Below are 14,624 nucleotides of genomic sequence, written 5' to 3'. Positions count from 1 at the left end.
GTTTGATTGACCAAACTTCATGTATTCGGTCTACCAAGTCATATTAAATCTAAAGGTTTGGTCGACCAGGACGTTGGGATTTTCTACGTGCCAATTCGGTTGAGGAGGGCGTTGATATTCATTTTAGGATGGTCAACCAAGTGGTCAACTTTTTGACCCTGGAGTTTCGGTTGATCAAGGGTTTTAGTGTATTTTGGTTCAGTTGACCGACCATATAAAATTTTCAATTTAAGTCCTATTTTTCTTTTGAAATCACCCCTATTCTCATGATAATTATTTCTAAGATGTGTGGGGGCTTTTTTATGCAATATATTTGGACCTATGGTTAGTCTAAGGTCCTTGAGCTTATTTGTCCTATCATGCATGCAATGCAAAAGTGGGTACAACCAAGAAAGGCTCCCCCTGAAATAATGCATAAAAGAAATGTAAAGTTCAAACATATTTCCTAAGGTACCCAATTTTGCCTAACTTCTCCCCCTTTTGGCAACAACAAAAAGGGTCATGATGAATTTAAAGTATATAGACAAGACATTGAGTAAGAATCATTTGAATACAAAATATGGATGGGAATACTTCTAGAAAATTTGGTAGTATGCCATTTGAAATTATAGCATTTTCTAAAAATATTTGTATGGAAATGACCTGATTGAGTTAAATTTAACAATTTATCCACAACTAACCCAAATAGACCAGTATGAATAAGAACTGTTGGCCTTACAAGACTTAACATCTTATTTTGATGCTAACAAACAAGTGAAACTTAACATATTTGTTGGGTAATAATATTTCAGGGTTTAGGAAAAAGAATGTGTTAAAAGCTTATACTTCAAAGAAGGATGATCATATGAAGCTTAAATGGCATGAATTCAAAGACTAAAGCTTGCAGATCATGAGAGCATGGATATTAAAGAAAACTCGATGAAAAGCTTAAAGTATTTTAAAGCTTGAAGACAAGTAGCAAATCAAAGCATGAATACCTAAGTGTTTAAGAATGACAAATGGCTCAGAAGTCTTTATGTAAGTGCTTCAATGTTTAAATATCTTTTAAAATATTGTTGAAGCTCTTTAGGGGATATTTATGGACTTAGAGACCTATTTTAAAAACCCAGAAAATATTTTATGAAAGATCAAATCAAGAGAGAAAATTAATTTTGAAAAACTAAAAATGAAAAACCAGAAAGCGGACTAGTCAGTCAATTGACTAGAAAAACACTAAGATTGGCTAGCCGATTGAAAAAAAAAACATAAGAGTGGATAAACTGCCCAAACGACTGACAGTTTGCACTAAAATCAATCAGCCGACCGACATGCCCAGCCAACTGACCATTTTTGAACTGTGCTGAGCCAGCCGACTGACATTTATTTAGGTTAAATTCTGAACAGAAAGAAAGGTGGCAGCCACCTATCCAACCAACTGACCCTATGAAAAGCATTACCCAGTCGCCTGTCCAGCCGACTGACTCCACAAGATTTCAAAATTTTGAACTTAACAGGAAAATTCTAAAAATTACTTTTTCAAATGTGAACATTAGAAACACTTGCAAGACACTCCAAGTAACTTGGGGAACAAGGAAACTAATCCTTAAAAGCTTATAAATACTACCTTAATCCCAAGAAATTAACACACAAGCAAATACACAACATACTTGCATTAAATCTCTCAATATCTCTCAAAGTTCTCTATTGCTCATACTCTTGCTGGGGGAAATCATCAGAATTGCTACTGAATCATAAACCTAAGGTTCTCATACTGAGTTTTTTGAATCACAAAGGAACCCTTGGTGAATTCTACACTTGAGCTTCAATTCTATTTCTTATTGGTATTTAAATTATTGAAGTACCTAGAGCTGAATTTGTACTAATCTACTCTGTTTTTAGAGTGCTATTGTATGCAGTGTTTACTTCCTATATTTTGTAGTTCTTGAACGATTCAAGGTGTTTGGGTCATTGGTTAAGTGAGGCGATATCATTTAGAGAGGTACTGCTCTAGCCTATTTGAAGGAGTGACCGAGTGAGGGGATATCACTTGGAGAGGCGGGCTTTAGCCTACTGAAGGAGCGTGTAAATGGTGTTGTTCCACTCAGAAAAAGGAACTGGTTTCAGTGAATCCTTTGGTGGTTTTCTAAAGGCGAGGACGTAGGCTGAGTATAAGTCAAACCTCGTAAAAGTCGTGGTCTCACTCTCTCTTTCCCTTGCTCTTTATTTTCGGTACATGTAAATTGTGTGGACGATTTAATTTCTTAATCATATATACTACATAAATTTGGCAATTAAGTAAACTTAAAGTCTAATTTTAATTTGGGTTGCAGTAACCAAAAGGGAGTACGTTGGTTAAACCATACTTTGCGGAAACCATAAGGGAGTACGTTAATTGGATTAACACCCAAAGATAAATTAACTAAGAGTTTATTTGAATTCTGAATTTTGGGAAGAGTGTGAATGTCAAAGCGATTGCATTAACCACAGGGCTTGAATCAAATTCATATCCACAAGGCTTATATAAAAAGACAACCATCTTAAGTTCTTACATTACTAAAGTGTTGTATACTTTATCTTGATTTGGTTGTTTGCCTTCAAATTGTTTGGTTGATTGATTACTTGAATGATTGAATGTTTGTGTGGCTGTGGATTAAATAAAGAAATAAGTTTTTGCTAAAAGTTTGAAGAATCAACAACAAATTAAAGAATTCATTAAAAGAATTAAAAGAGGTTAAGGATTCTTAAAAAGAATTAAAAGAAAATTTTTAAATCCAATCCACCCCCCTCTTGGGACTACACATTTGTTTTTCAAGAATATAAAATATAAATGTAACTATTAACATGCAAGAGATACGATAGCCATGCGTTGCACCATACAAACAAACTCACAAAGAATAAAGCAAAGATAGATTTAAACTTTTCAGAGCCGTAGATTTTAAAAACAAGTAGCTCCCCCTAAGTTTGTGCACTCTATCAATTTTATATGAGGCACACATACAATCATAATCATCTTGGTACCTATTTTTATTTTGGGAAAAAGTGTTTCAAAATTTCGGTAACATGCCATCTATAAATTGGACATTTTCCCGTAAAAACAAGTACCTGAAAGGTTCAAACAAGCAATTTATAACTTAGTTTAAGCATGTGAGAACCTATAATCCTCTACCAGCATGCAATTCACCTCCCTTGCATCCGCCATGTAAGAGACATTCTAAAATAAGCATGCAACAAGGTAGCAGTCAACAATTCATATAAATATGCCATCCATTAAAGAATATATATATGGAAAAGAATAGAGAATAGCAACTAGATATATATATATATATATATATATATATATATAAATATAATAACATGATCATAGGGGCATTTTAATACACCAGTCATGAAGAATTAATGCTCCCCCTCAGGCAATAACTACCGATGAATGTAAATAACTGCAAATGACCCAACTATCAGCAGAAAACAAAATGGATAGTGGGTGAGAGTGTAGTGTATTCAGTGAAAGAAAAACAAGAACAATGTAAGCTGTTTATAGATACAGACCAGATAATAATAACAACAATAATAATCTCAGTTTCTACAGGGAGCTCTCTCAGTGTCTATATGCCATCCCCATCATCAAAATTGTATCCTCCATCTAGGGCAAAGTCCATCTGCTCCTCATATCTATCGTCATGCAACTCATGAATATGGTTATTTAGCTCATTGAAATTTACAGCCATGACCCTCTCCAGCTCCCTTTACCTATGCTCTAAAGAGACCAAAAACTCTATGAACTCATCACGAAGAGCAGTGTATTGTGCGTGGGATGACGAAGCCATATCCCTTAACCCCCTGATACCTGTCTGTATGGATTGAGTAATTTGAGACTGAGAATCTCTAAACTGACCAAAAGAATCAACAAATCCTGTGATGGCGGCCATCAAGTCAGCATTTGATGGTTGAGTAGGCCATGGTGGCTTCTCCTGATCTTCCAATCTCGTAGCACCCATGGACAACCACAAGTTGCCAACGAACTCATACCCTATCAATCTCAATGTAACCGATGAGAACATGTCTGCGCTTTCCCTTCTACTTAGCATAGCAAGATTCGATTGGGTTACTTCCATCCTCAGGAATAGCCTATCTAAGATCCCCCCTATAGGGAATGATGATTGTACACCCAATAGTCTTAGCCATCATCCATCTTATCATCAAACTGGGTAGGTTAAGTTCTTTCTAGTGAATAGATTCCACATGATAAAGTAGTCTAGAAAGGATGCATGCACCCAAGATCCTGCCTTAGGCAGAATATTGTATGTAACCAGATGGTGGACTACTTTAGCCTCTAAGGTGAAGGACCTATAGTTTGGAGGGTGATTGGGGTTTGCAAGTGGGTCAGTCATAACTAAATTTGCAAACGTTTCAATACAAAACTCCTGCTCATTTATCCAAGAGGTCACCAAATCAGGGCACTCAAAATTTCCCTACTCAATGTCAAAAACATCAGAAAAATACTCAGCATCAAATCTGATGTCGATCTCCAAAACCCAGGAATAATATCCATCCTCATCATTTCCTAGATTGACATAAAATAGTATAACAAAAGTGGGCTGATATGTCATGAGTGACTCCCACCCCTGAAATCTAAACATATCCATGATATTGCTAAAATGCTGTTCCATAAGCGAAAGATTGATGACCTTACCGAGTATGACCTCCTTGGGGTGGAACTCCCTCATGTATCTGATCTTAGCCTGCTTTAAAAGAAATCAGATGTCCTGAGCGTAGGCTACCTCCTTGGCATCAACGTGTTCATCTAGCCTAGCCAAGAAGGATGGTGGAAGGATTTTTGTTGCCGAAGTAAAGATTTATAAGAGGAGCTGAGGAAATAGAGGAAAAGCTCTAAATTTTGAGGTGAAAATGAGCTTTTTTATGTGGCTAATATATATAGGCCCGCGAGGTTCGGTCGATCATGGGGAAGTTCGGTCGACCGATGCTTCAAATGCTTCACACTCCATGTATGTTCGGTCAAATGAAGCAAAGGGTGGTCGACCGAAATTGGATATGACGTTTCAGTTTCCGAGGATGAGTTGGCCAAGAGGATTTTGTTCTAAAATGGTTGGTCGACCTGAAAAGCGTTTGGTTTCGAGTTTGGTTGACTAGGGGGTAGACCGAAGTGTGTTTGGTTGACCGAAATTCGTTAGTTCAAAATGGATGGTCAACCGAAGGATCAAAGTCAACCATACGGTCGACTGAATGTTTTAGGTCCTTTAAGGATGGTCGACCGAACTCAATCAACTCTTCAATTTTCACTTGATTTTGCCCTAATTCTGGCTTTAAGGGAATAAAAAATGACTTTTCAATTAAGGTGGTATTTGTTTGTAGGATTTCTAAGCTTAACCACATCCCAAGCCATCGGTCATCACTACCTCACTATGGCTGATTCTAAGATCCAAGGAAGAGTGATTATTCAGATTCAATTTGAGCTCATCCTCCCTTTTGTCCTATGGAATTAGCTACCATAATCACCTCCATCATTTCCTTATCTAAACTTCTGGCACTCCTACATAAACAAGCAAAAACGATGTGTCCTAAACAAGCTTTACATGCATACGAAAGTTTTTGCTTATTTGTTCTATTTTGTTCAGAAGAGGCATTAGAGTTTTTATGACTGTGGGATTTTAATGATAGACTCCCTTTGAATAATTTATTTCTTTTGACTCCTAATGGTTTATCAGCTTTTATTTTTTCTTTTATGCAGATGATCCTTATGATTTTATTAATTTTATTCTTCTCTAGAGCAACTTGATATTCTTTTAATCCATTCAATTTCTTTGCTACTTTCTTATTCTCATTTTTCAATATTGCTTTCACTTTATCCATCCTAACTAGAAGCTTATGTGTTTTCGATAAAGTTTTCTCTAGTTTTTCATTCAAAGACATACTCCTATCTATCAATTTAGCACACAGTTCATCACAATATCTAATGTCAGGAATGTTACAAGAATCAGTGCATGCATCAACATCAGCCAGTGTATCACAAGATTCAGTAGGTGATTCATCACCAGAATATTTTTTACAAGAATCATTGCATGCATTAATAACAGATATATCATTGCATTTAATAAATGATTCAGCATAAAATGTATCACATAATTTTGTACCCGAATCATCACAACATGCATCACATGAATTATTGCACGAAACAGTAAAAGAGGCAGAGTTGGAATCATATACCCCATTGTCTACGAATGCGATCGGATCATGATTGGCCACTACATGATCATTTTGGCTTAGAGCATTTGGTGTGGCAATCTCCTTTTCCTAGGTCACTCCATACTTCTTTTCCAGCTCTGCCCAGATCTCCTGTGCACTTCTACATGCCATGATCTCCAAAAAACATTAGAATCTACAGCACAATACAGTAAATCCATGGCATGTGAATTTGCATGCATTAAACTATTATCATTTTCTACTAGCATACAAATTCCTTTATCAATCACCTGCTAGGCCCTCCAGTCCATAGATTTTATAAAAATGCTCATTCTAATTTTTCAGTGGGTGTAGTTAACACCACAAAACAATGGATGGCTAGAAGGTGATCGTCTCTTTCCGAATGGGAATACACTAATAAGAGGCATCCCAATCTTTAGAAAAAAATGTTTAAGTCAATGCCACGAGACTCTGATACCAATTGTTGGAATTGGTGTATTCCCAAGACCGGGGGGGGGGGGGGGGTGGGCGGTGTGAATTGGGTATTTAAAAATTTATGCCTAGGTTCAACTACATTCTAGCAGCAGTATAACCACAAGCTAGGGTCTGTCTAAATAATCTTGAACCCAATCAACACATGTGAAGCATATAATGAATCAGGCATACAACATACATGTGTTGAAAATGAAAGTGTAGAAAATAAATTGCGAAAATATAAAGTAAACGCACGTTATGTTATCAGGGTTCATCCAATACTGCCTACATCCCCGCCTCAAGCTCATAAGAAAGAGGATTCCATTGAGGCTCGCTTAACGGGTGGAGCGACACCTAATACAATACCTTAACAGAATGGTGTACCTAACTTTTCTAACCGGGTCAAAGCCAATCCGGGACTTTTCATAGGGCAAGTCTCCCTCTTCACACCCACGCCTGGAATACAACAGATAATCAAATTTGTGTACAAACAAATGGGTTTCTTACACTAAGAAGATATGTACCACTACGCCCAATCAATTAATGCACTCACATATGATAGGATATTAAGCTTAAGTAAGATTTAGTTAACTAATGTGTTAACTCTCAATAGTATGTCTATCAAAGTGTGTATGTGAGAGTAAGACTTTTGGTTTCAAGATAATGTGCTTGTAATGTGATTAATCAAAAGCTCTCTATAACCCTAACCAATTATCACAATAATTTTTTTCAAATGTAGAGCACAAAAAAATAATAGGGTTTAAGCTTGCTAAAGATATTTTTGTCAAAGCACAAAGCAAGCTTATGAACCTTGCAATGAGGATGCAAGATCTTAAGCTAAGTAAAAGTTTTTCCTAATCAAATATTTATGAATAAAATATTATGGGAAAAACCTTAAGCTACTCTCCAAGAATCAAAGCACAACCAAATACGAGGATGCAAGATCTTAAGCTAAGTAAAAGTTTTTCCTAATCAAATATTTATGAATAAAATATTATGGGAAAAACCTTAAGCTACTCTCCAAGAATCAAAGCACAACCAAATACGAGTGAGGGAGAGTTTGAGCTTGTAGGATGAGTATGACAAACCAATCTCACTCAAAATAAATGACTCGATGAATATAGGAAGTGGATTTGCCAATATATTTGAAGAGATGTGGGAGTATGAATGATTTTAGCCAAAAAGATATTCAGAGAAAATTTTATAATCTCAAAGCCCTAATCATGTCTTAATTTTGCAAATGAGGAGGTATTTATAAAGTTGGGAGATACTATAGTTGTTGGGGACACACTGGGTATTTTGGAAAAAGATTAAATGTGTTTAATTAAAAATAACCCAGTTTAAACTCAATAAAAATTGGACAATCTGAGAGGATCGGTCGACCACTTTTGAGGTTCGGTAGACTAGGTTGCTCAGTTCGGCCGACTAGGGTGTTTTTGAACTGCAGTGATGGTTGACTAGACTTGAGGCGATTTTTGAACTTCGATGTTCGGTTGACTAGATTTAGTTTAGTTGACCAAACTTTATGTATTCAGTCAACCAAGTCATATTAAACCTATAGGTTCCATGTGCCAGTTCAGTCGACCAGGATGTTGATATTCATTTTGGGATGGTCGACCAAGTGGTCAACTTTTTGACCTTGGAGAGGTTCGGTCGACTGAGGGTCTTAGTGTATTTTGGTTGGGTTGACCGACCATATAAAATTTTAAATTTAAGTCATATTTTTATTTTGAAATCACCCCTATTCTCATGATAAGTATTTCTAAGACGTGCGGGGGGCTTTTCATGCAATATATTTAGACCTATGGTCAGTCTAAGGTCTTTGAGCTTATTTGTCCTATCATGCATGCAATGCTTCAATTATTACAAATTTTTCCTACTTAAATATTACAGACCCAAATTAAACTTAATATATAAATTACAACAAATGAATGTTTAGGTTCTTTATCTTCTTTAAATCCATGTGCGTGCACCATAAGATACTTTCAATTGATCTTGCACACAAACTTACCATACATTAAATACCAAAGTATTTGTCAAAATCAAAATGGGATATGACCTATAAAGTCAACATGTAGCATGTGGGAGCATATGATTTTTCTTTTCTTTTACTTGACTCTCCCTTTTTAGATACTGAGCCTCGAAACATTTCAGATGGTCTGCTATTCTTCCTAAAGAACCTATTGAATTTTTGGGTAAGCATAGCCATATCTTCTCCTGACTCTGGTTCACTATATTCATTAGAGGTGTTAGTAGATGTTTTCAAAGCAGTTACTTTCTTTACTCTATTGTGCTCATTCAGTCTCTCATTCTCGTATGTGATGAGTGGCTCTATTAGTTCATCTAGAGTCATTGCTTTTAAATCTCTACCCTCGGCAATGGTAGTAGCCTTGGCTTCCCAGACTGGTGGCAATCCCTTAAAAATTTTATTAATCATTTTATATGTGGGATATGTTTTGCCTAGTGCATGCAATAAGTTAGTGATGTGTATGAAACGAGTCTACATGCTACTAATTTAGGTGTAATCCCAAGAGGAGGGGGGGGGTGAATTGGGTATTTAAAATATTACTTAAGATTACTGTATCACTTAATCACTAATTTAAGATTTAACAGAATAATCACACGCTAGGGAATACTTATATTTCAATTTATTACACTATCTAATAAAATTAATTAAAATTAATATCTTAACAAGCTCCATGATACCCAATTAAGTCTTAAGTGTGCATAATATTCAGCAACATACATACATACATATAAGATTGACAATTAAACGCAAGTGTTAATTAAAAGGATATGAGGGAAGAGAGATGCAAACACTGAATTTTACGAGGTTCGGCCTACTACGGCCTACGTCCTCGCCTTGAGCAACACACTCAAGGATTCCACTAGCTCCTTTAACTAGGCTAGAGCTTCCCTTTACAGTCCGTTGCTTACAAAAGGTATAGAATCCTCCTCACCCCGATTCACAACCCAAACCGCCAATAAAATAATATGATTACAATTTTCTACAAACTCAAATGCTCCTTAACAAGCTAATGAGCACAATCAAATCTTAATACATGCTTAAATGACATAACTCGAAGCTCAATAGAATGTATGTAATATGATCATTGAAATTCTTTTGCAATAATAATTTGATAATCCTTGTATAAATATATGTATGACTATTATGCTTCAAAGATTAAATCCAACTATATGATCTTTACAAAAATATATGTAAAACACTTTTGTTTCAAAAGATCTACATCAAATAGTTATTTGTAATAATGAGACTGATATGAAATCTTTGAATAAGATATATAAAAGTGAATGCTTTCAAAGATTTAAGCTTTAATAAACCCTTTAAAAATTATTCAAGTAATATATATATGAAGATCTCAAGTTCTTGCTCTCAAGGAATATTTAATAATAGAATTTTGAGAGTATAAACACTTTGATAATAAAAAATCTATATGTCAAAAATGATACTTTGTTTACCAAACTTCAAAGGACAAGATTTTTCTTGCAAAAATATGAGTGAATGCCCTTTGATCATGAGAGTAATGTGTGCCCAAAAATCTGAATGCAATAGCGTGTAGGCAAGAGGTTCAAACGTTGCTAAAAGTACTCTTCTTCTTTGTTTTCTTCTTGTTCTAAGGTTTTAGGTTAAAATATATAAGCATGGTCAGCAGATGGGCACATCTTGATCGTTGGATCAATCAAGATATATTTTAGTTAAGAAAATTCTGCCCATTGTGCACTAGAGCGTTAGTCTGCTCGACAGACTCTTTGACGAGTGCGCACGTTCGTCGATGAGTGTTCAACACTCGTTCTTTGACGAGAACATGGGTTCATCGATGGGTGGATTGTATGAGATTTTTGAGCTCTTGGTATTTTATCGTCGACGAGAGCAAAGCTTTCCTCGCCGAGTGGCCTTTATGAATTCGTTAACGAGGCCAAGAGGTTCATCGATGAGGCCTCTATCTTCTAGAACTATTTGCCTCTAAAATGTCCATCCAACCTAGAACTGATGTAAATAGATTTTTCATGAAATGCATGAGTCATAAGGTCAGACCAAGGTCTTTTTGTTCCAACTACATTTTATGAGATATGTAAATACAAGTAATACTAAATGGCCATCACAATTGAAAACTTGAAGCTTCGTCATCCTTTTGATTTTCTAATTCCACGGAGTGTGCTAGGTTGTATACGCTTTAAGTTCCTCATGGCTTCCATGACATCCTTACCTTCCATGCATGCTAAGTAATGATCCTATTCACAATCTCAATGCACAGGTAAGATACTATGTGATTTATCATTATCAAAATGGGATTAGACTCATAGAATCAACAATCTCCCTATTTTTGATGATGACAAATACACGAGCAAAAATAGGTTAAGCCAAACAAAGCTCCCCTTAAGATAATGCATGATTTATAATATAGCATTGTAATTAATTTTTTTTTTGCTTTAATAAATGTTCTCTCTTCCTTTTGACATCAATCAAAAAAGTATACAAAAATATACAAATTTAAATATTTCTCCCCTTTGTTAAAAAAAAATTTATCTCTTCCCCTGTGTAAAGCAAGTTACCTCTTCCCCTTTCTAAAGATATAGCTGTTTTGTGAAATCAAATTTCATGTTGAACATACAACAACATTTCAATCGACATTGATATAGGTAAGCAATTCAGTTCATTAAAGTTAAAAATTCATGTGCGCGTCAACATGTATCATATATCCATAAATAATTTAACATGCAATAGCCATTATCAAATTTTAATTTAAGTTGCTCCCCCTCAGTTATGTATTTTAATATATCTCTAGACAACTTCTCTATTGTGCATCAAGCCTAATTCACGTCTAATTTGGATAAACCTATCCTCTAGAAGTGGTTTCGTGAATATTTTTGCCCATTGTTCTTCTGTGCACAGAAACTCAAGTGTCACATCTCCCTTTCGCACATGGTCACGTAGAAAATGATGTCTAATTTTTATGTACATAGTTCGTGAATGTGATATAGGATTCTTTAATATGTTTATGACACTTGTATTGTCACACTTTATAGGAATAGATTCATAGTGCAATCCATAGTCCATTAGTTGTTGCTTCATGTGTAGTGTTTGAGCACAACAACTTCCAGCCGTTGTGTATTTAGCCTTGGCTATGGATAATGCAACTGAATTCTGTTTCTTGGAAAACCAAGAAACTAAGGATTGTCCTAAAAACTAACAAGTGCCACTTGTGCTTTTTCTTTCCACTTTACTACTAGCAAATTCAGCATCAGAATAACTAATAATCTCAAGAGAAGTGTACTTAGAATACTGATTACGCGCTTAAATTGCGTAATTAGGTACTTTAATTCATGCATTGCGAATAATATTTTGTATTTAAATGTCAAATTACTCTAAATATTTTAACATTGTGTTCTATTGATAATATTTGAGTTTTATTAAGTAATTTATGAAATTTTGGTATTTTTTTTATTGTAGGGCAACTATCGGAAGCCAAAAACCAACGACACTTTTTAATCTATGCGTAACTCTCTCATCTAACCTCCGATTCAGATGATTCTAGATGCCATAGAAAGATATGAAAATGTTCTACAATTTTCTTGTTTTGCATTTTGCGAAATAATGGATGTATCAAGATCGAAATCAGACGTGAAGGTAGCATACGCCGTTTTATGGATTATTTCGACAATTCTTTGTAATCTTGGCATAACTTTCTCATCCGAGCTCCAATCGAGACGATTCAAAATTTTGGGAAAATATAAAAAAGAGCTCTACATCTTTTGTGTTTTAAGCTTTGAGAGTTACGAGCTGTACAAGGGTCGAAAGTGGGTTTGAAAGAGGAGGCAGTTCGTGTACCTTTGAAAAAAATAAAAGAAGAAAATAAAAAAATAAAAAATGAGATGTGACCCGGCCATGCAGCCGGGTCATCTTAGAAGGGTGAGGTGCTGGGTACAAAGAAAGGAAAGACAAAAGAAAGGAAAGAAAAAGCAAAGAAAGAAAAGACAAAAGGAAAGGAAGGAATGAAAAAGTAAAAGAGGAGGATTTCCTTGGGAGAGTAGGGTGCGCAAGAAGAGAAGAGGGGGGGGGGGGGGGGCAGCATGCGCTGTGCTGAAGGGAGAGGCCGCACCAAAGGAAAAAAAAAAGATTTTTCTTGGTGAGACACACAAGGGAGGCCAAACCACTGAAAATTTCTTGGAAAAATTATTTTTTGGGAGCTTTCTTGTGGTTATCTTTTGGGGGTGCTACGAAGATACACACACAACCAGCAAAGGAGAGTTGGAAGTACACAAAAAAATAATATCTTTTCAGAATCGAAAGGCGGCGAACAACGGCAGTGTTTGGGGTGTTCGTGACGCGCGACGGCGGTGCGGCGAGTGTTGATCTTTCCCGTACGCTCCAAATTGAAGAAAATATGGTGAAATCCGTTATGTTGGATTTAATTTTCGGAATGAACTAAATTTTTGAATTCTAGGAAAACGATGTAGTCAGTTTCAAACTATGCTTGCTCTTTGATGCTAATCTGAAGTAGTTTTCATTATTGTTTGTTTGAGTTATTTTGTGCCTAATGCTTTTAATTAACTGGCCATTAATTAAATGATTTTAGTCTTGTGATTTGCTACCGAAAGAGGGGATTATAGGATAGATCTTGGATAATTCAGCATAGGTAAATATAGAGATCGTAAGACTTGTATGAACCTATGTAGCATTAAAAATTGAGGGTCTTACTGCGTTCTTGCGTTATTAATTTGCATACTCTTTTGCTAAATAATAAACAAGAATAGGTTCTGATTGACTATCGAAAGAGGCTTTTGGAAAAATTGGCGATTTGCTAACAAACAGAGGAAACGAAGTTGAATTAGCTAAATGAGTAAAGCATAGTGAGAAATTAGGTGAAATCGGTTTCCTAGAAGTTTTCACCATCATCAATTTGACACGCAGTGTCCAGTTTTAAATTCTCCTGAATAGTTTATTTAAAGTAGCTTTGTTTAAATTTCGCAGTCTAAAATTATTAATTTTTCTAAATAAAATCAAGGTTAGTAAAATTTTGGTACTTGGTAAAATTAAGACATCAATCCCTGAGGACGATACTCTACACATCATTATATTATAAAACTACGATATTGTGCACTTGCAGTTTGCACCGGTCAAATACCATAATTTAAGTTCAATAGTTCCAATAAGGTATCTAAGTATTCTTTTAACTGTTAATAGATGGGACTCTTTAGGTGCAGCTTGAAATCTTGTGCACAAGAATACGCTAATCATAATATCACGCTTGCTAGCAGTCATGTATGATAGGCTACCAATCATTCCACGGTAGAGCTTAACATCTACCGGTATACCTTGCTCATCTTTATCTAATTTTGTGGAAGAGCTCATAGGTGTTCCTAAAATTTTACCATCTTTCATGTTAAACTTCTTGAGTAAGTCTCTAATGTATTTTGATTATTTTATAAATATCCCATGTTTTTCTTGTTTGATCTAAAGTCCTAGAAAGAAGTTAAGTTCACCCATCATGCTCATTTCAAATTCACTTTGCATGCAAATGGCAAAATCATTACACAACTCTTCATTTATTGCTCCAAAAATGATATCATCTACCTATATTTGTACTAGGAGCAAATTATCATTTTTAGTCTTTATGAAGAGTGTTGTGTCAATTTTCCCTTTAGTAAACCCTTTATCTAGGAAAAAACCACTAAGCCTTTCATACCAAACTCTCGAAGCTTGCCTTCAATCCATACAAGGCTTTAGTCAATTTATAGACATGATTTAGAAATTTGTGGTTTTCAAATCCTAGGGGTTGTTCAACATAAACTTCCTTATTAATATAGCCATTTAGGAATGCGCTTTTAACATCCATTTGATATAATTTGAAATTCTTTAAAGCAATATGCTAGCAACTTTCTTATGACTTCCATTCTAGCTATAGGGGCAAATGTTTCCTCAAAATCTATGCCTTCCTTCTGGTTATATC

The sequence above is a fragment of the Malania oleifera genome, chromosome 2 (assembly GCF_029873635.1).
Source record: "Malania oleifera isolate guangnan ecotype guangnan chromosome 2, ASM2987363v1, whole genome shotgun sequence".
NCBI classification, from domain to species: Eukaryota; Viridiplantae; Streptophyta; class Magnoliopsida; order Santalales; family Ximeniaceae; genus Malania; species Malania oleifera.
This window is presented reverse-complemented; position numbering follows the sequence as displayed.